Here is a 20,764-nt window from a genome sequence, read left to right on the forward strand (position 1 = left end):
CCTCAAAAGCAATTGTAACAAAAACAAAAGTTGACAAATAGAACCTAATTAAACTAAAGAGTTTCTATACAGCAAAAGAAACTATCAACAAAGAGACAACGTACAGAGTGGGAAAAAATATTCACAAACTTTGTATCCAAAAAAGGGCTAATATCCAGAATCTCTAAAGACTTTAAACAACACAAAAAGCAAAAAACACATAACCCCATTTAAAAAAATGGGCAAAGGACATAAACCAACACTTCTCAAAAGAAGACACAAAGATGGCCAAAAAGCATTCAAAAATGCTCAACATCACTAATTATCAAGGAAATACAAATCAAAATCACAATGAGATACCATCTCATACCAGTCAGATGGGTTATTAATTAAAAAGTCAAAAAACAACAGATGCTGGCAAGGCTGCAGAGCAAAGGATATACTCACTGTTGGTAGGGAAGCAAATTCGTTCATCCACTGTAGAAAGCCCTTTGGAGATTCTCAAAGAACTTAAAACAGATCTACCATTTGATCCTGCAGTTTCACCACTGCATGTATAGCCACAAAAATAATAAATTAATCTACCAAAAAGACAAGCATATTTGTATGCTTATCGCAGCACTATTCACAATAGCAAAGATATGGAGTCAACCTAGGTGCTCATCAATGGTGGACTGCATAAAGAAAATGTGGTACATATACACCATGGAGTACTGTGCAGCAACCATGTCTTTCGCAGTAGCATAGATGGAGCTGTACGCCATTATTCTAAGCAAATTAACACAGGAACAGAATACCACATATTTTCACTTTAAAAGAGGGAGCTAAACGTTGGGTACTCATGGACATAAAGATGGGAACAACAGACACTGGAGACCACGAGATGGGAAAAAGAGGTAAAAGTTGAAAAATCAACTGTTGGGTTTTATGCTCAGTACCTGATGGTGGGATCATTTGCACCCCAAACCTCAGCATTGTGCAATATACTCATGTAACAAATCTGCACCTGTACCCCTTGAATCTAAAATAAAAGTTTAAATTATTTTTCTTTAAAAAAATAAAATGCAAAAATGAAGGAAAGTTACTTTTCTTGAACACTTAAGTTTATGTACTGTGATTCAGATCTGCCCCTTTTTATCCAGGTGAGGAAGTTGCCTCCCAATATTGAACCCTTACAGTCATCTAAAACCAATCAGTGCCAACCTCAGCATTTGATTGTGTGGTCCCAAATCCTTTCTTGATCTGTCACTCAGACAGAGTCTGCTGGTCAGACTTGGCACATGACCAAGTTGAATTTATCCCAGGTATGCAAAACTTGTTGACACTCAAAAATTAATTAATGTAATCCATCCTATCAATGGCTAAGAAAAAAAACACACAATCTCATCAATAGATGCAGAAATATCATTTGACAAAATTCAACACCCATTTATAATTAAAATTCTCAATAATCTAGAGATCATTAGAAGAGATGCCTCTACTTTTAAAATCTACAGAAAGCTACAGCTAACATCATACTTAATGTTAAGAAATTTTCCCACTGAGATCAGAAATAAGGCAAGGAGGCCCCTGGTTACCACTATATTTCAACATTTTACTGTAATTCCTAACTAATGAAGCAAGACAAGAAAAAAAAATAGAAGGCAGACAGACTGGGGAGGAAGAAATAAAACTTTGTTCATATGTGACCTGATTACTATGTTGAAAATTTGAAAGAATTGATCCCCGCCCCAAAAAAATCCCTGCTGGAACTAATATACAGTCATAGCAAGATTGCAAGATACGAGAAAGATATATAAAAGTCAATTGTTTTCCTAAATACCAGCAACAAACAAGTAAATTTGAAATTAAAAGCACAATACTGTTTATGTTAGCACTTCTAAAAATGTAATATTTAAGTATAAATCTAACAAAATTTGTACAATATCTATGTCTAAGTTATTTCAAAATAAATTGTGTATTATGCCATGATAGCTTTACTGATATTGCTATTAAACATGACAAAATTAATGCAAAATGAAAAGAAAGAAAATATTTGAACCAGTGTTACTTAATTATAAATAATCAAGTTTTTAGTATTCTAGTAGTTGTCCTGAACTACACTGTTTTTAAACAATACAATCTTCCAAAAAGAGACCACAGTAGAGTACACTATTATTAAATCTGCATTGAGAGGTTAGGTTACTGTTTTCCTGCAATTACTGAGTTTGCAAATTTTTTAAAAATTGAAAATTATACAGGCTTTGTTGCCATATATATAACTTTCCATAGCGTGCATTTGACAAGCTAAAATTTTTAGACAAAGAAGAAAGTTGTCTATAAAGATAATCAAATGCTTTCTCTTTTTTTTCTTTAAATACAAAAGACAATTATCTGAAAACTAATCTTCAATTTTGAGTTCCTTCCTCCACTGATGAACTCCATAATTTAACCAAAAACATTTATCTCTCATTAATAACAATAGAAAGGAAAAAATTATGAAAAATTGGTCCTAACCTGCTAATATTTAACTATAACCTCATAAGCCCACTATATTCCCTTTTATTGTGCATAATTACCTGTTCAGAATACCTGAATCTATTCCTAAATGTACAGTTTAGAAAAATTATTTATAATTGATAAGAACAAATTAAGGCAGCATCAAAATACTTAAGAACCTATGCAAAATTAAATTCTGGGTATATAACTGGTAATATCTGAGAAGATTTTTTTTTTCTACACTACATTTTTCACAGAATGTACCTGAAAATCATGTTTTACATTATTAGAGGCACATTCAGTTAAGTACCTACATGTCTCAAGTAAAAAGAAACTCTCAAGTAAAGAGACATGTAGGTAAGGTTTCTATATAGAATTATTATTTTATATAGAATAATATAATGAGGTAAAGCTTCTATATAGAATTATTATTCTTTATTTTGGACATGATGTCTTCTATGTTGTTATTATAATTTTGGATTTAATGACTATTCATTCAATACTAACTATTCTGCTGGTGTAGATAACATACACACAATATAAGATTTATTGAGTGCTTACTATAGCACTAAGCACTGTACTAAATTCTTTATAGTCTTAACCTCAATCAACCTTAAGAGCAATTCTATGAAGTGGTAGTTTACTCTTCTGGATGAAAATATTAGGTGAGTATCGTGGCTCATGCCTGTAAGCCGAGCACTTTGCGGGGCCAAGGTGGGTTAATAATTTGAGGCCAGGAGTTGGAGACCAGCCTGGCCAGCATGGTGAAATCCCATTTCTACTAAAAATACAAAATTGGCCAGGCATGGTGGTACGCACCTGTAGTCCCAGCTACTTGGGAGGCTGAGGCACAAAAATCACTTGAATCCAAGAGGCAGAGGTTGCAGTAAGCCAACATCACACCACTGCACTCCAGCCTGGGTAACAGAGGAAGACTCTGTCTCAAAAAAAAAAAAAAGAGAGAGAGAGAAAGAGAAAGAGAAATTAAGACTTAATGACATGAAGTAGTTTGTCTAAAGTCACACAGTTAATAAGTGGTTCAGTTCCAGGATAGATAGTTTGTAAGTATACAGATTTTTAAAAACACCCAGATGTCCTCAAAGACCTTACCATGTAGGAAAGCTGTCAGAGAAGGAACCAAATAACAAACATGAACTGTAAGTAAAGATTCACAGTTGAATACAGAACTAATTAACTTAAAGGTTACAATTTAAAATATTAGTGTTACAGTATGGGCTGTGCATGAGGGTGTTCTCCAGAAAACAAAATGAATAGAAATGTGTACATACATATTTGTTTACAGAGAAATTTATTTTAAGAAATTGGCCCATGCTATTATGAAAACCCAGGGAAGAGCTGCTTTAGTACATGTCCAGCAGCCATCTCCTGGCAGAATTCCATCTTGCACAGGGGATGTTAGTCTTGTAGTCTCGATTCTGTTATAGGCCTTTAACTGATTGGATGAGGCCCACCCACATTATGAAGGGCAATCTGCTTTACTCAAAGGTCACTTCTTTAAATATTAATCTTATCCAAAAACACCCTCACAGAAACTTCCAGAATAAGGTCTGAACAAATATCTGGGAATAGTGGTCCAGCCAAGTTGACACATAAAATTAACAATAAGGGAGTACTTTAAAAATATATAAAAACTCACAGCCTAATCATCCTGACCTGTGGTGGTAAGTCCTAGAGATTTGTCTTCCCCGAGAGAGCTAACTCCTTGAATTGAGGACTGCATTATATTTAGTTTTTCATTCGCAGGGTCTGTCACAATGGGGCAGGGTTCGCAGGAGAATATAGAAAGTTTTCAGGAACTCTTGTCGAATGGAATTAAATAGGCTTGGCTTGAATTGAATCTAGTTTCAGTTCTTTTAAAACCTCTAAAAAAACAAGTATGTCCAGAAGAATTAAATGCCATAAATAAGTCCAGAACTTTAGGAACTTGTAACTCTGTTGACTTCCTTGGTTGTTCAATTTATGGCAAAAATTACGTATTAATCATATATTGCTATATAACAAATTATTACAAATTTAGCAGCTTATTATCTCACAGTTTCTGCGAGTCAGGAATTCAAGTGGCAGGGTGGCTGGTGCTCTGCTTCAGTGTCTCTCACAAGGCTACCATGGGCCAGGGCTAGAATTTCAACTGAGGATTGACTGGAGAAGAATCTTCTTCTAAGTTCATAAGCTTTTAGCAGGTTCAGTTTCTTCCAGGCTGTTAGACTGACAGCCTCAGCTCCTTCCCTGCTATTGGTCAGGGCTGCCTTTAGCTCCTTAACAGGTTGGTTACTTTCTATGGCAGTTTTCTTTATGAAAGCCAGCAAGAGAAAGTCAATATGGAAGGGCTACTGGCAATAGAGTGTTACAATCTTATAGAATCGTGAAAGTGACATCCCATCACCTCTGCCATATTCTGTCAGTTAACAGCAAGTCCACAGGTCCCACTGATAGCAACAGAAAACAGCTAAATGCCTGGGCAGACATATAGGGGCAGGAACTTGGTGAAACCCCACCTCCAAGCCAAAGACACTTTAAAGACTGAAAGCCAAACTACAAGTTAAGTCCTCGGACTGGATTGAGAACTTGTCCTCCTGTTTGGTGCACTTTTCTCTAATGAACCCCAGGCCTCACCCATTTTACACATATGTACCCTTTCCTAATTGGTTTTCTACACTGTTGTGCCCACTTTGAGTGGTGTCACTTTAACTGTTTTTGCATACTCACAAACCAATCAGCATGTGCTCCCATCCTATACTTATTAACACTCCAGACTCAGTCTATAGAGTAGGGGAGACAACCTGACTTTGGGGAAGAGACAGCCTGACTTCAGGGAAGACGACTTGCCCTTCCCATCCCCTCTCCAGTTCTCCTCTCTGCTGAGAGCTATTTTCATCGCTCAGTACAATTCTCCGCCTTTACCATCCTTCAGTCGTCCACGTGACCTTATGCTTCTTGGATGTTGGACAAGAGCTCAGGACTCACCATATGTAGGTACCCAGAAGAGGCTGTCACACTGACCCTTTGCCCTTGCCAATGGAGGGCAGCCACCCCATGTGACAAGGCAAGGAGCCGAATGAGCTGCTAACACCAGTGTCCATTGGACTGTGGGCAACAGAACTAAAAGAGCACTATAACACCCCCTCTGGGGCTTTAGGGTCATAGGTACCCTTTGAGGCCTCGGGGTCACAGGTACCCTCGGTGGCGCTGCATTCCCCTCAAGGCAACACGGCTGGTCTGGTCGTGGGCCCACACAGAGTTTGCTCCTGTGTCAATGCCCAGAGCAGCCAGTCGGATCCCTACTCACTTGCTCCTTTCTGCAAGGGGCTGAGAACCGTGGGCCGAGCACCGTGGGCCAAGTAGATGGGGTGCCCCTGCTGTGACTTCTGTTAAGGGGGCAAGAAAAAAACCCACATGACCGCTAGCATTAAAAGGGAGGAGACTAAACAACAGCATGAATACTGGCAGGTAGGGATAATTTGGGGCTTTCTTGGAGTCTGTTCACGGCAAGTCACTTCTCAGAATTAGACTTTGAGTTGGTTTTTCAGCAATCTCAGGGCTGCCACGAGAGGAGATTATGATTACTTTTTAGGGCAGAAGTAAAAGCTTTCAGGTCCTTCGAGGGCACCTAAATGAATCACTTGCCAGGGTTTGTCAGTCCAGAGATGAAAACAGATGAGCAGGAGAAAAACAAAGCATGATCCAGCCACGTCATTCCCATAGTCAGGTGGAGTCCTAAGCTTTTCCGTACACCCAGACAGTGTCTGGCAAAGAAAGATCAATCTCAATCAAGAACTGAACACTCAATTTTCTGAAGATTTAATTGAACTTGTGTAAACTAGACAAAAATTATTTTGTATTACTTAGCAAGCTAAAGGTTTGAGTGATCAGTTAGCATGTTTATGTGGCATATGTGTGTCACACATGTGCATGTGTGCGTGTCTCTGTTTCACTTACTACTCTGTTCTCTTTACTATGTTGGAAGTTGCTCAGGAGGGAGATTAGCTCGGCTACAGGAAATAAAAACCTAGTGTGGTATGAGTGAACTTTCAACTCAGTAAAATCAGAACAGCTTAAAACTCTAAATAATTAAGTAGTCACCTATGTACCAGTAGACTGCCACTCTACAAAACTCCCAATCCATTTTTATACAGAAAGGCAGGCAAAAACCATTATGATTATGTCTCTTAAAGACTAGCACTAAATGTCTGCATTACCTAGAAGTGGGCTGGGGATTTATTTCCCACAGGTATACCGTGCAGAATTAATAGAAATAATAGCTAGCATTTATTGGGTACTTATGATACAAGGAAATGGTCTTTCTGGTTGTTTTCCCTAATTTTAGTTTGAAATTTCTATAGAATATTTGAAAAAAATAGCACAATGAACTTATATTTACTGCTCACATTGATTTTGCAGTTTTTAACATCCAGTTATATTTGTGTTGTACATGTGTGTGCATACAAAGTGTGTATTTGTATTTAAAGTATGTATGTATCTTATATGTATACTTGGTTGAACTATTTGAAAGTAGGTTTCAGACATTCTGGCACTTATTATATTTACGGCAATGAGTTGTCCAAGTTTGCAAAGCTGGTCAGTATTTGGCCCTGAAACCCTGAGAGTCAAATTTGGAATCTATAGTCTATTCTGATTCAGTTAGTGGAAGGTGAGAGAAGTGGTGAGAATGGGCTAGATATGCAAGCTAGCATGAAAGCAGCACCAGAGAGCTAAGGGGAGAGGGCTGGGGGAGAGCAGAGGAATTAAAGATCATAGAGAAGGGAGTGGTAAGAGAAGAGAATTTCTATGAGGAGAGATGATTATCAAATAAGGAGTGCCTCTAAGACAAAAATCTCCCACTTTTCCTTTATCGGGGGTGAAAAATATTTATTTTGGACTTGATATTATAGAGTAGAAGCCTCCGAAGGGCAGACAGTAGGTCGTGGTTGTGTTTGCTTTGAGTCTAGCGCTACATTGCATACAGTCAGAGACTCAGACACTTAGTCACTGCTTCTGATGTAAATGGGCATATATTTCTGAATCATTGAGTTCTCCAGTCATTAGTATTGTACTTAACGTTGTATGAACACTATGCCAATTCTCATGAAAGCTTTTTAAATTTATCCCTTTAACTGTCATGAATATCGCCCTTGGGATGTGTAATAATACAGGAACGATTACAGAGGATCCATTTTACAACATGAATATGCATTAACCCTTGCTCATCATAGCTGAAAAAGTAGTCCCAAAGTGTTATTTAAAAAAAGTATAAGATTCCTTAAAGATTATCTTTATAAGATTATATCAAAGAGTTATTCATTATGTTTAAGATCAAGGAACTAACTCCATCACTATAATCAAAACTTGACATAGCTATTGTATGTCTATAACATGATCGGAGAACTCAATCATTCTTGTGAATAAATAATAATTAGTTGAGGGAAGGAAGGAAACAAAGCAATCGTATGGTTAATTAATAATTAATTAACAAAAAATAAATAAGTTAGGACTGCACATTCTAGTCCCCTACTTGCCTCTGAAGGCGAGTTTCAGGTTTTTTTGGTGCGGGGGGAGGTTCTTATTTATTTACTTATTTTTACTTTAAGTTCTGGGATCCTATGCAGAACATGCAGGTTTGCTACAGAGGTATAGGTGTGCCATGGTGATCTGCTGCACTTATCAACCAATCACCTAGGTTTTAAGCCCTGCATGCATTAGCAATTTGTTCTGAAGCTCTCTCTCCCCTCCAATCCCTCTCCAATAGGCCCTGATCTGTGTTGTTCCCCTCCCTGTGTCCATGTGTTCTCATTGTTCCACTTCCACTTGAGAGCGAGAACATGCAATGCTTGGTTTTCTGGTCCTGTGTTAATTTGCTGAAGATGATGGGTTCTAGCTTCATCCAGGTCCCTGCAAAGGACATGATCTCATTCTTTTTTGTGTCTGCGTAGTATAGTGTTACATTGTCTATATGTACTACATTTTCTTTATCCAGTCTATCATTGATGGGCATTTAGGTTGGTTTCATGTCTTTGCTATTGTGAACAGTGCTTCAATAAACATACATGTGCATATATCTTTATAATAGGATGATTTATATTCCTTTGGGTATATACTTAATAATGGGATTTCGGGGACAAATGGGAAATTACCACCCTGTCTTCCACAATGGTTGAACTAATTTACATTCCCACCCACAATGTAAAAGCGTTCCTATTTCTCCACAGCCTCGCTAGCATCTGCTGTTTCTTGACTTAATAATAGCCATTCTGACTGGCATGAGGTGGTATCTCATTGTGGTTTTGATTTGCATTTCTCTAATGATCAGTGATGTTGAATTTTCTTTTCATATGTTTGTTGGTCACATAAAAGTTTCAATTCTTTTATTCATTCAGGTAGTGGCTTGCACACTTTTCTTCCAAAAACTTATGGTGAAAACTACAATTTGCATAAACATAAAAATAAATTTAGAAAAACATTCATGTTTTTGTATATTATATTTGTATATATGATTTAGAAAGCTATTCCCGCACCCCATTAATACAGTACTTTTCAATCTGATTAACAGCCTTTTAGTGGGTCACAAAATCAACTGAGTTTAATCAACATTTTGAAAAACAAAAAAGAAAAAATATTCAGAGTGCCTTATGGGGAATATAGGGTAAGAATTATTTCATGAACATTTTGTTTCAGTTTTTCATGTATGTAGATAAATATTTGTGACATTAAGTTATCCATATATCCCACTGAAAATTTTAGTCAAAAATGTTCAACAGGCTGGGTGCGGTGGCTCACACCTATAATCCCAGCACTTTGGGAGGTCGAGGCGGGTGGATCACCTGAGGGCAAGAGTTCCAGACCAGCCTGGCCAACAGGATGAAACCCCATCTCTACTAAAAATACAAAAATTAGCTGGGCATGGTGGCGCACACCTGTAATCCCAGCTACTCAGGAGGCTGAGGCAGGAGAATTGCTTGTACCCAGGAGGCGGAGGTTGCAGTGAGCAGAGATCACACCATTGCACTCCAGCCTGGGCAACAAGGCAAGATTTCATCTCAAAAAAAAAAAAAACAAAACAAAAACGTTCACTATTTTATGGCAATTGTACATTGAAAAACATTACAGTCTACGGGTGGGGGGGCACAAATAGCTCCCCTTATCTTTAAAGATATTTTATTGTAGTATTCATAATGTTGGAAGTTTTCATTTTGTCACATCTCAGTTTGTCACCCTCTAGTTCAGAGAAAATGAGTTTGGGAAGTGTGACTCAGCAATGTGAAGCTACACACAGGGCCATGTTGAAGTATGGAAAAAAGAAATTCTGAATCATGATTCTCCACTCATCCTTAGACCACTGGCACAGAAAAAATTGACAAAAGATAGCAAATACCATAAAAACCACACCACTTGTTGCTTACACGTGTAAAGAACTACCTATGGGGGAGGATCAAAAAATGGCGGATAGGAGGTGGGACTAACCTTGTAGCTCCCACTCAGAGAGACAGAGCAATATGTGGAGACTCATCGTGAACTTTTGCTCCAAAAACTACTGCAGGGACAGAGGCGGAGGTTGCAGTGAGCCGAGATCGCGCCACTGCACCCCAGCCTGGGCAACAAGAGTGAAACGGTGGATTGCTGCTGCAGGTTCTGTGGGACAGCCGAGGAACTGTGAGACTGTTTGCTTTCTCAGTGGGAAGGCGTGTGGCCTGGGGCAAGTTTTCAGCCCTGCTCACCGGCTGCCTAGAAATAAATTCAATTGTGGGGGCACGGTCAGAGTGACACCGGCTTTTCAACTGTCTGGAAGCTGGGTGAGGTCTGTGGCTGCCGACTTTTTCCCAGTACCCTGGCAACCTGTGTGAATGCAGCAGTGGCAGCCATAATCCCCCTGGGAACATAACTCCATTAGCCAGCACACATCCCCATCCCCCACAGCAGCCACAGCAAGACAGCTAACCTTGTCCCCACCAGGGAGGGTCTTTCTCTACCCTACCCACTAGCCAACATTTGCAAAGGACATAATCTCTTTGGAGTTCTATGGCCCCACCTACCACTTGAGCTTAGGGCAAGCTAGTATCCACCCTCTACTATTGCAGCTGATGCACTCTTGAAAGCACCACCTCCTGGTTGGAGGCCAACCAATACAAAACTAGCACAGTTAAAAACACAACCAAGAACCTTCACAGAGTCCACATCAGTCACCGGCTACCTGCAGGAGAGGAGATGCTGCTATCCATGGCTGAGAGACCTAAAGACTGATCACATCACAAGACTCTTGGCAGACCCTCCCCAGTACCAGCCCAGAACCTAGTAGCACTGATGGGCAGCTAGATCCAGAAGAGAAATAATAATCACTGCAGTTCGGCTCTCAGTAAGCCCCATCGCTAGGGAAAAAGAGAGAGCACTCAATCAAGAAAGCACTCTGTGGGACAAAAGAATCTGAACAGCAGCCCTTGAGTCCCAGAGCTTCCCTCTGACATAGTCTACCCAAATGAGAAGGAACCAGAAAAACGACCTGTGAAGAAATGAAATATTAATATATACTAAATATACTAATACTAACTTAAATACTAGTATTTAAATTTTAAAAAATTTAACTCAAAAAACACTCATATTTAAATTTAAATTAGTGTTAGTAAAATTAGTGTTAGCATTTAAGTTAGTATTTAAAATACAAACTAGTATTTACACTTAAATACTAATATAACTTAAATGCTAAATATAGTAAGAAAATATTACCTATTTCTATATTTGACTCAAATACCATAACTAAGCAACATTAATTCTCTCGAATTTGAGATCAGAAATGTCTGGTCCTCGGGAACAGGAAAAAGATTTCCTTTTTACTTACAAATTTAGCCTATTTTCACTAGGAATGAGCTTTTATGATGGTCATCATCGTAGACATCTAGAAACAAAGATCTGCAGAAAAATATAACCTGAGAATATGGTCCAAGGGAGGACAGTGTGATGATTGGAAAAAATTAATAATGAAAGATAAATAAAATTTTGTAATCCTGATAGTAAAAAAGGCATTTTTATATGCCTTTTCCCCGAATGTGTCAGTCCTCTGAGACAGAAGTCTGGAACAGTAGGAAGAAGTTTTTAGTGAGATGAAGGTCGAAATTGACTCCTTAAGATCATTTTGAGATTTTTTTAAGACTAAGGATTGTTAAAGTGAAAACAAAAACAAATAGCAATTCACAGTAAAACAGTTCACAGCAGCTAAACCAAGAGATAAGCAGTGCATCAAACTAAGGGGTCAGATTAGATTACCTAAATGACTTTGTTCCTTTTCTAGTAATAAGGACTTAAAAATAATCCTTGATAACTGACATGGTACATCAGTCAGTTGTCAGTAAGCAAAATATACACGAAAGCAGCTACTGGCTTTTGTATTCAAAGCTAAGAATGAATGTTGGCACCAGACAGTACTGCAAGTCAGCTTTCTGGACAGCATTTTCACAGGCTGAATCATAGAGTGGAATATGCATTAGCTCTTGAAAGACAGTCCCATAAAATGAGCATTCCTACCCCAGAACACCTAACTTCGGGCTATAACTGCAGGGGAGAAGGGTATAGAGAAAGGAGGAGGGGAGAGATAGGGCAAAAGTTTCAAAGAACCAGCCAGTGCCCTGAAACAGAACTTTGTACATGGTAAAAGAGAAGACCAGATTGAACTGAGGGCCTACTAAGGGAGTATAATAAAGAGCTCTACTGCCCAAAAATTATTGCCAGTTTTTGTTTTCTGTTTTAAAAACAACTATAAAACAAAATATTGAGTTGCCAAGCTTTCTCCCTCGGTATTCATATACAGAAATAATGAAAGAGAATGGGAATTCCAAAGGTTGCCCTTCCCATGATTAAAACATATTTTCCATATTTCTCAATATTTATGCTCCAATTAAGTTTGTATCAAGAAGCGAGGTCCTCCTAGAACCTTCCTCATAATCTCCAATCACCTGTTAGCTATAGATGTTTTACTTTTTAATGATGGTTTAATATTTACAGATGATGCTTTATGGTAGTAACTGAAGAGAGCTTAAAAGCACAGCAATAGTATGAGAATTTCGCTAAAACCTAGGGGAGGAAAAAGAAGAAAAGCTACTACCAGTTATTATTCTCTCCAAATGTCTTTTCTATTGAAAGCAGTATGATAGAAGAGGTAGAGAAGAAAGGGGAAGAGGAAAGAAAGGGCAAAAATTTCAAAGAAACAGCCAGGGCTCTGAGACAGAAGTTTCCTTGTTCATGGTTAAAAAAAAAAAAAAAACACCAAAAAACAAAAAACAAAAAAACACTTCACCGATGAGCTGATAGGTTATTTTTTTTATTTTCTTTTGATCTAAATAGCATATTATTTTCTGTATTAGGATTTAATTGATTAAGCATGAAGATATGAGCAAGTGACTTCTGTTTTAATTAGATAGGTATTGAACAGCTTGATCATTTTTAGAGTGACAAGTTATAGTGTTCACTCACCCATGAACAAAAAGTACATTATAGTGTTCAAACTTCTTAAATGGGAGGGATGAATATTATTTAAATGTTTTGCATGGAGGAAAAATATTTAACTACAAAATAATAATCTGCTATTATGTAAAGTTTAATCTCTTGTAATAGAGTAGGCAAATAATTCTCCATGTTACCCCAGCTGAAGAAGAGAGGTGAAAACATGACCTAACCCTATCTAATGAGATGGCCTCTTCTGGAACTCTGATACTTGACCCAAAACAGAAGAAACCATTGGATATTATTCATTCATCTCAAACAGCATCAAGACCAGACTGTTCCTGAGGTTTTTACATCCTAGTATCTTTTAGGAGTTCATCCCCAAAAAAGATGTCAGGCCACCAGGAAGCTACAGCCATTGCTAGAGTAAACAGATACAGATTCTCCCTCAGAGAAAAACATGGCTTCATACAGGATGTCTGCTGCATCCTGTGTAGGATCATTTGGAAAATGCAGAGAAGAAAACATCCCTGTGGGAAACCCTCAGTAATGAAGAAGAGCCCCAGACTCCCATCCTTCAGTAAGACAATTCTGGGATCCATTCTCTTTGCTTCTCTGAAATTCTAGCTAGATAAATCCACAAATGCCTACATCAGCAACCACAATATTACACTCTTACATTTGTTATTCCTCCTTCTCTGGCTCACTCTAATCATCCTCTCACTCTTGCCTCCTGGGAGCACCTCCCTAACTATCCTGTCTCAGACTCTGCTTCAAGTGAAAGCTAAACTGAAACATCACCATATTTTACTTAATTATCACAATAGTCTTATGGGGTTGTATTGTTTTCCACATTGTAGGGGCTGAGAGATTGAATTTGTCCATTCGATTAGTGAAATAGAGGGGGGCTTGAACTCTAATCTTTCTGATTCCAAAGCCCATGTGCTAACCATTATGCAAAACTGTCCAAACACTACCAGATGAATGATAACAAGTCCAAACACTACCAGATGAATGATAACAAGAGTTGGACATATTACTATATAAATGATACTTAATGTATTTTGTTTACTACTTATACATGTTCCTTTGGGTGGAAGCACACCAATCATTTCATTTCACTAAATGAGAGGACAAAGCCATGACTAAGGAGTTTAGTCAGATGCTCAGCTTTTCCTCCTCTTTCAACTAAAATCTGCTTTCAAATTGCCTATGAAAACATATCATACTACTTTTTTTGTTTTTGTTATTGCATATTACAGCAGACAATTGTTGTTTTGTCTTTCCAGCTTTCATTCTACCTTCTTTTAGTGAATACACACACAGTTTCTTTGGAAAACCCTGTCCATTTTCTCTACATGTACTTTAAGTGACATGGATCCAAAACTTGGCCAGTGACAGCTAAGGAGACTCAGTTTCAGAGGTTTGGGGTTTTATTGTTAGTGTTTTCTTTTCTTTCTTTTTTTTTTGTTTTTGTTTTTTGTAATCATTAGTAAAGACTAGAACAGCCAAGGGTCACAATGAGGGGCATATCTGACTGCAAATAAAATTAAGCATGAGGGAAAAGATGATGGAGATGGAGGTAAACTTTCTAAAGTTTACCTGAACTTTCTAAAGCCTGAAATCTCAGACTAAATATGATTTTTTTAAATCACCTGGTAAAGTCATCTAGGTAAAATTTGGATGTTCAGTGCTTGTTCCAGTGTCTGCCTTCCAGTAACAAAGAGCTCGCCACCTCCAAAGAAACACTATCCTTAAGGTGCTTGAGCTTCTAAAAACTCCTAGTGAAATCATTGAGTGTCAAGCCATGAAAGAAATGAACAAAAGTCATGTATACTAAATCGCTTAATTATAGAGTATATTAATACAGGTTGTCTTATACCATGTTGGCCGAGGTGAGCCTTACTGGTAAGATGCAATTTAGAAGAAGACTTAAAGAAGGGCTAGGGAAATAGCCAGGAAGATACCCAGAGAATTGAGTTATCTCATGCACAGAGAGCAGCTAGAGCAAATGCCTAAATTGAGTATGTGCCTGGCATGTTCTAGGAATTGTCAGACCACCATGGCTGGAACTGAATGAACCAGGATGAGAGTAGCAAGAGATGAGACTCATGAGCTAGAGGAGGGGTGTATATTATGCAAATATATAAGTCATGTGTTAATTAGCTGTGGCTGTATAACAGATGATCCCACACTTCAGCAGCTTTCTTTTTTTAACATAAAGTCAACTTTTAGATTCAGGGGCACATGTACAGATTTATAACATGGCTTATATTATGCAAATATATGTTATGTATTAATTCGCTATTGCTGCATAACAAATGATCCTGCACGTTAGCAGCTTTGTTTTATTAATACAATGTCAACTTTTATATTCAGGGGTACATGCGTGAGTTTATTACATGGGTATATTTCACAATGCTGAGGCTTTGGGTGTGAATGATCCCATCACCCAGGCAGTAAACATAGTACCAATAGGTAGTTTTTCAGCCCTTGTCCCCTTCCCCTCTCCCTACTCTAGCGGTTCCAGGTGTCCTTTGTTGCCATCTTTCTGTTCATAATGTTAGCTCCCACTTATAAGTGAGAACATGCTGTATTTCGTTTTCTCTTCCTGCATTAATTCACTTAGGATGATGGCCTCCAGCTACGTTCATGTTACTGCAAAGGACAAGATTTTATTCTCTTTTATGGCTTTTAGAAACCTTAAATAATAGTAAAAATTTATTATCTCACACAATTCCTACAGTTTCAGAATTTGGAAGGGGCTTACTGGTGGTTCTAGTGCAGGGTCTTTCATGAGGATTCAGCTATAATATTGACTATTGGACGCAGTCATTTCGAGATTTGACTGGGGATGGAGGATCTCCTTCTAGGATGGTTCATTTACATGGTTCTTCTCAGAGGGCCTCAGTTCCTTGCTGTATGGACAGGTCCATGGGGCTGCTTGAGTATTCTTGCAAAATGTACCTGGTTTTCTCTGAAAAAGTGATCCAAAAAAAAAAGAGACCAACACTATAATGTAATCTGTGATCCAGCATCAGAAGGCACACACTATTATTTCTTCAACATCCAATTATTACACAGGTAAGGGCCATTCAGTGTGCAATCATATTACATATCAAGTTCCAGGGGTCTGGGATCATTTAAGACCATATTAAAAACTGGCTATCCAAGGTCATAATAGTTAGGAATATGGGTTTTACTATGAGAAAAATGGGAGTCATCACAAGGTTTTACATAGAACAGCGATGTAGTCTGACTTTTATTTTAAAAGAATTACTCTAACTGCTCTTTTTGTTTTATTTTGTTTTGCTTTCGGAGTATTATTTTATTGCTTGTATTTATTTTTAAGCAGTAGAATTTGACTATGTCAAAGAAACTGCAGCATGGGAATTAGACAGTTCATTGCTTAGAAAGGTGTTGAGTTGATACTGTCATTATCCCACACAGTTAAAGAAGAAACAATCAAGGCGGTAATCCTGCTTTCCTAGGTAGTGGGAAATGGTCATTTCTAACATTTGGGTTGGGTTTTCCATCATGGCTAATCCTACTGAAATTGATTATTAACAACCTATAACTTATTGAACATTTACTGAGGTTGTAGGTACTAGACTGAAAAGAAAAAAATAAGATCCTTGTCTTTAAAAAACATATATGGCTGGGCTCAGCGGCACTTTGGGAGGATGAGGCAGGAGGATCACTTGAGGCCAGGAATTTGAGATCAGACTGGGCAATGTGGTGAAACCCCTTCTCTACCAAAAATACAAAAACTTAGCAAGGTGTTGTGGTGTGCACCTGTAGTGCTAGCTACTCAGGAGACTGAGGTGGGAGGATCATTTGAGCCCGGGGGTCTAGGCTACTGTGAGCTGAGATTGTGCCACTGCATTCCAGCCTGGGCTACAGAGTGAGACTCTCTCAAACAAAATCAAAACAAAACACATAAAATTATAACATAACTGTGTAAACAATTTGCAAAATTAAACAAAGAAATGAAAATACGAGAAAGTGTTAAGTGATAGGGTAAGTACAATAGCGGGAGGCAGCTGAAGGTGAGCTGCTGCATTGGGTTCAAAGTGTTCGTTGGTATGGAATGAATTTCTGAGCAGCCCTTGCTAGACCCAGACTCCCTTGCCACATACTTCTCTTGAGATACTGCATCCTGGGTCCAAATTTCTCTAGCTACTAGGGTCCTGGATGCTATTTTCTGGGGCAAGAGTTTAGGAAACCGGGCTGTAGCGTAAGACGTATTAGAAAGCCAATTAATCAAGGTAAAGAATGACAGTAATCCAGTAGTAGCAATAGAAAGAAGATGTTAGATCACAGATACTTTTGAAGGTTAAACACAGAATTTCCTTACACATTTTATGTGGGATCTGAAAGACTTAAAGGAATGGAAGACAAAATTTTAACAAAGTAACTGAAAAGATGGAGTTGCCATGAGCTGAGAAGTAGAAAGCAATTAGTAAAGCACTTAGATGGAGCAGGAGGAAGTCGAGCTGAGAAGTTCAGTTTTAGAAAACTGAGTGTTATGTGTCTGATAGATGTTTGACCACAGTACTCTAGAGTCTTAGAGAGAGGTTTTTTCCATAGCACTATAAATACATGTATATATAATATTTCAAGCCATGAGGCTGAATAAGATCACCAAGAGAGTGACCGTGGATCAAGAAGAAAGGAGGACCAAGGGCTGAGCCATGGGGCTCCCCAGCATGAAAAGATGAAGGAGAAGAGAAAGAACAAAAAAGGAACCCCAGAAAGAGCTTTCAGTAATGTGGGAAAAAAAATCCAAGAAAGTGTGGTGTCCGGAACAGGGGTGAAGAAAATATATCAAGGAAGATGAGTAATTCAACTGCCATTGACAGGCTAAGATTAAAGCAGAGATCTGATCATGGTGCACGGTGGCCCAGGTGAGCTTCAGGGGAGCAGGTTTGCTGGAGTGATGTGGGCAAAGGCCTGATTGAAGTGGGTTAAAGAGAGAATACGGAGGGACAAATTGGAGATGTGACTATGGATAACTTTTTCAAGCAGTTTGCTGCAAATAGAAGCAACAAAATGGGGCGGCAAGCTGGTGGGAAAAGATAGATCAAGAGAAAGTTTTTTACTTTGAGAGAAGTAACAATATTTTTGTGTAATGATACAGTGGAGAAGATGATAACATAATATAATATAGAAAGTTTTTTCAATCCAGTGAGAGATTATGAGTTCTAGGGCACAGCAGAGGGGTTGACTTGAGAAAGGGACATGGACACCCATTACCAGTACCTCCTCCTCAGCAGGAGGTCAAAGTGTGTGGGGGCAGGTGCGACAGATGGACTGCAGTGGTGATGATAATCTCTGTAAATTCTCTTATGAATGTTCCAATTTTCCTATTGGAATTTGAAAAGAGAAAAGTATTTTAAATCCTTATCAAGGGTGTGGGAGAATAAATTTTTAAAAACATCTAGTATGATTGCCTTGCAGAATTAAGGGCCCACTTCTAATTTAGAGTCTGTGTGGCTGTGAGTTTTTCTCCAGACAGTTTTAGCTTCAGGATTGCAGACATAGAGTAGGCAGAGAGTTGGATTTAACCCGGGTTGTGGATCTGCCAAGCAAGTGAGACAATGAGGCAGGAGCATGGGAATGGAGAGTGATTGCGAGGGAGTGACTACAATGATTAACCACAAAATTCAATCTGGAAGAATGTGAGGTCAATAAAAAGAAGGTACAATCAAAAGATCAGACATCTTGTTAGGGTGGAGGGACTGTTGAGGCCCTATTACTGGAGAGGCGGGCTAAAAAGGTAAGACACGCCGGTCAGAGAGTAGAATGTTTGAAATCTCAGTTATGAGGGGGTCCAGGGTATGACCACAAAAGAGTACCTAATAAGGTGAAAGACAAGATCTTTGGAAGAAGGATAGTTCAGGAACTGAAGGCCAAAGTGTTAGAAAGATCGTATATACATCAATTGAAATCCACCATAATTAAGGCAGGGATATTATTAGAGAGACTGAACCCAAATCTTCTATCACGAAGAAATCAAAGGAAATATCCCAGGAATCCATAATTAACAGCAACGATGAGTGGAAGGGTTGACATTGTGTCATAGCCTGAAATTCACAGTTCGCTGTTTTTAGGAAGGAGGTAGGGAGAAAGGTCTGAAAGCAGCCATGAGGACAGTATCTACCCCCACTTCAGGTCTTTCTGTAGAGCTGGGAGGAAAAGCAGCCACCATTAGAGAGGGTGTTGGGGAAATGTGACCTTAAGGAGGAGTCAACTTCTTCTTAGAGCAAAAAGGTCGAAGAGGATGAGGCTATGGGGATTTTGCCTTCGACAGACTCTGAATTCAGAGAGCAGGAGGTGGATGAGTTTTAGGACTCGGGGAGGAATGATAGAAATAAGACAGTGGTTTTCCACTGGGACCGCAAATAACATCGCTTGGGAACTCGTTAGAAAAAATTTATATCCTCTGTCCCGACTTCATGCTACAGAATTAGAAACTAATTCTAGCCCAGCAACTGTTTTTTAACAAACTCTTCAGGTGATTCCAATGAACACTTAAGCCTGAGAACCACTGAGCTAGGGACAGATGCTATTGGGACGTAAAGGATAAAAGAGGAGGGTGACCTGAGAGGCTTTGTGGTAGCTGACACAATCAAGGAGAAAGGGCATATGAGATGATTCCTGGATTTTAGGCAAATAGTTGGGACAAGTCCATGAGTGTTGCAGAAAGGAGGAGAAAAGGTTTCCAGTAGTCTCTTTTTAACCTTGAAGGCCTAGAGGGTCATAGATACAAAATTTCCTCCCCTCCTTTCTTAAAGGGTTTCTATTGGTGCGTGTTCTCACCATACTGAGCTTACCCTCTCTAATATCTCTCTCTTCCTCTCTCCATTTTTCTTGAACAATTTTTTTTTTCTTATAAGTAACAGAAAGTCATTGTAAGCAGCTTTAACAAATAAAGGAGTTGTATACTATGTATATAAAGGCCCTGAGGTGGAAAGCCCAGTGGTACGTGTGTGTGTGTGTGTGTGTGTGTGTGTGTGTGTGTGAGAGAGAGAGAGAGAGAGAGAGAGAGAGAGACTGCTTCCACTACATACTCTTTTTTCTCTCTGGGTATCCTCATGCTGTGCTTTCCTATGCTTATGCTTGACAGATAACACTCTCATGTGCTAATAAATATTCCTGCATCTGAGTTTCAGATATCCAGGACAGCTTGGGTTAGGTACATACCTGATCAGCTATGCCTTGAGATATGGTGTCAAAAAATGCAGACATGGCTGCCAGGGGCCACTGTGTGAGCAGGGTTAGGAGGGGTCATTTGCCAAAGGAGTGTGGCAGGCTGGGCGGCCACCTCGAAACATGTTTACAACTGACACTTTGCTCTAAATTAAGGAGTTAACATAATTTAGGTGGATAAATACCTGGTAACGTTTTTATCAAATGGTAAGTGGGATAGCACTTTGGCTAGGCATTTCTTTTCTAATAGTTTTAAACACTGATTTAATAATCTGGGAGAGAAAAGCTCCTTTTCAGATAAAAGGTAACATTTATCTGAAATTGCAACATACATATTTAATAGACTAAAATATTTTCTCTCATTGATTTAAATAAGCTAGGCCTACCAGTCTGGGTATTTATAAGGCTGGTGTGTGTGCAGGCATGCACAGGCATATATTTTGCATGGCTATATGTGTGCTTCACCAACTTTATCTGCACCTTACATAACTTCTGCAAGGTAGATCAGAGTGTATTTCATACTTCCAGCATTGTCACAGACACCTTTCCTAAGGAAATCCTCCGAAAATGGATTTTAATTGAGTCAGCCTTTTTTCTTCTCAGGCTCCTAAAATATTTAATTAAATCAGTTTTCCTGAATTTCAGAAACCCT

General features: G+C 38.7%; 1 long non-coding RNA gene across 1 annotated transcript in view; it reads right to left on the minus strand.

The window, feature by feature from the left end:
* Nucleotides 1-3,101: 3,101 nt before the first annotated feature.
* Nucleotides 3,102-20,764, minus strand: part of LOC144577715 (uncharacterized) — a 34,225-nt gene continuing 16,562 nt past the window's right edge. The window contains exon 3 of the long non-coding RNA XR_013522241.1: nucleotides 3,102-3,394. This is a non-coding gene — a long non-coding RNA (uncharacterized LOC144577715). The remainder of the gene's footprint in view (nucleotides 3,395-20,764) is intronic.

This window comes from Callithrix jacchus, chromosome 9 (assembly GCF_049354715.1).
Source record: "Callithrix jacchus isolate 240 chromosome 9, calJac240_pri, whole genome shotgun sequence".
NCBI lineage: Eukaryota > Metazoa > Chordata > Mammalia > Primates > Cebidae > Callithrix > Callithrix jacchus.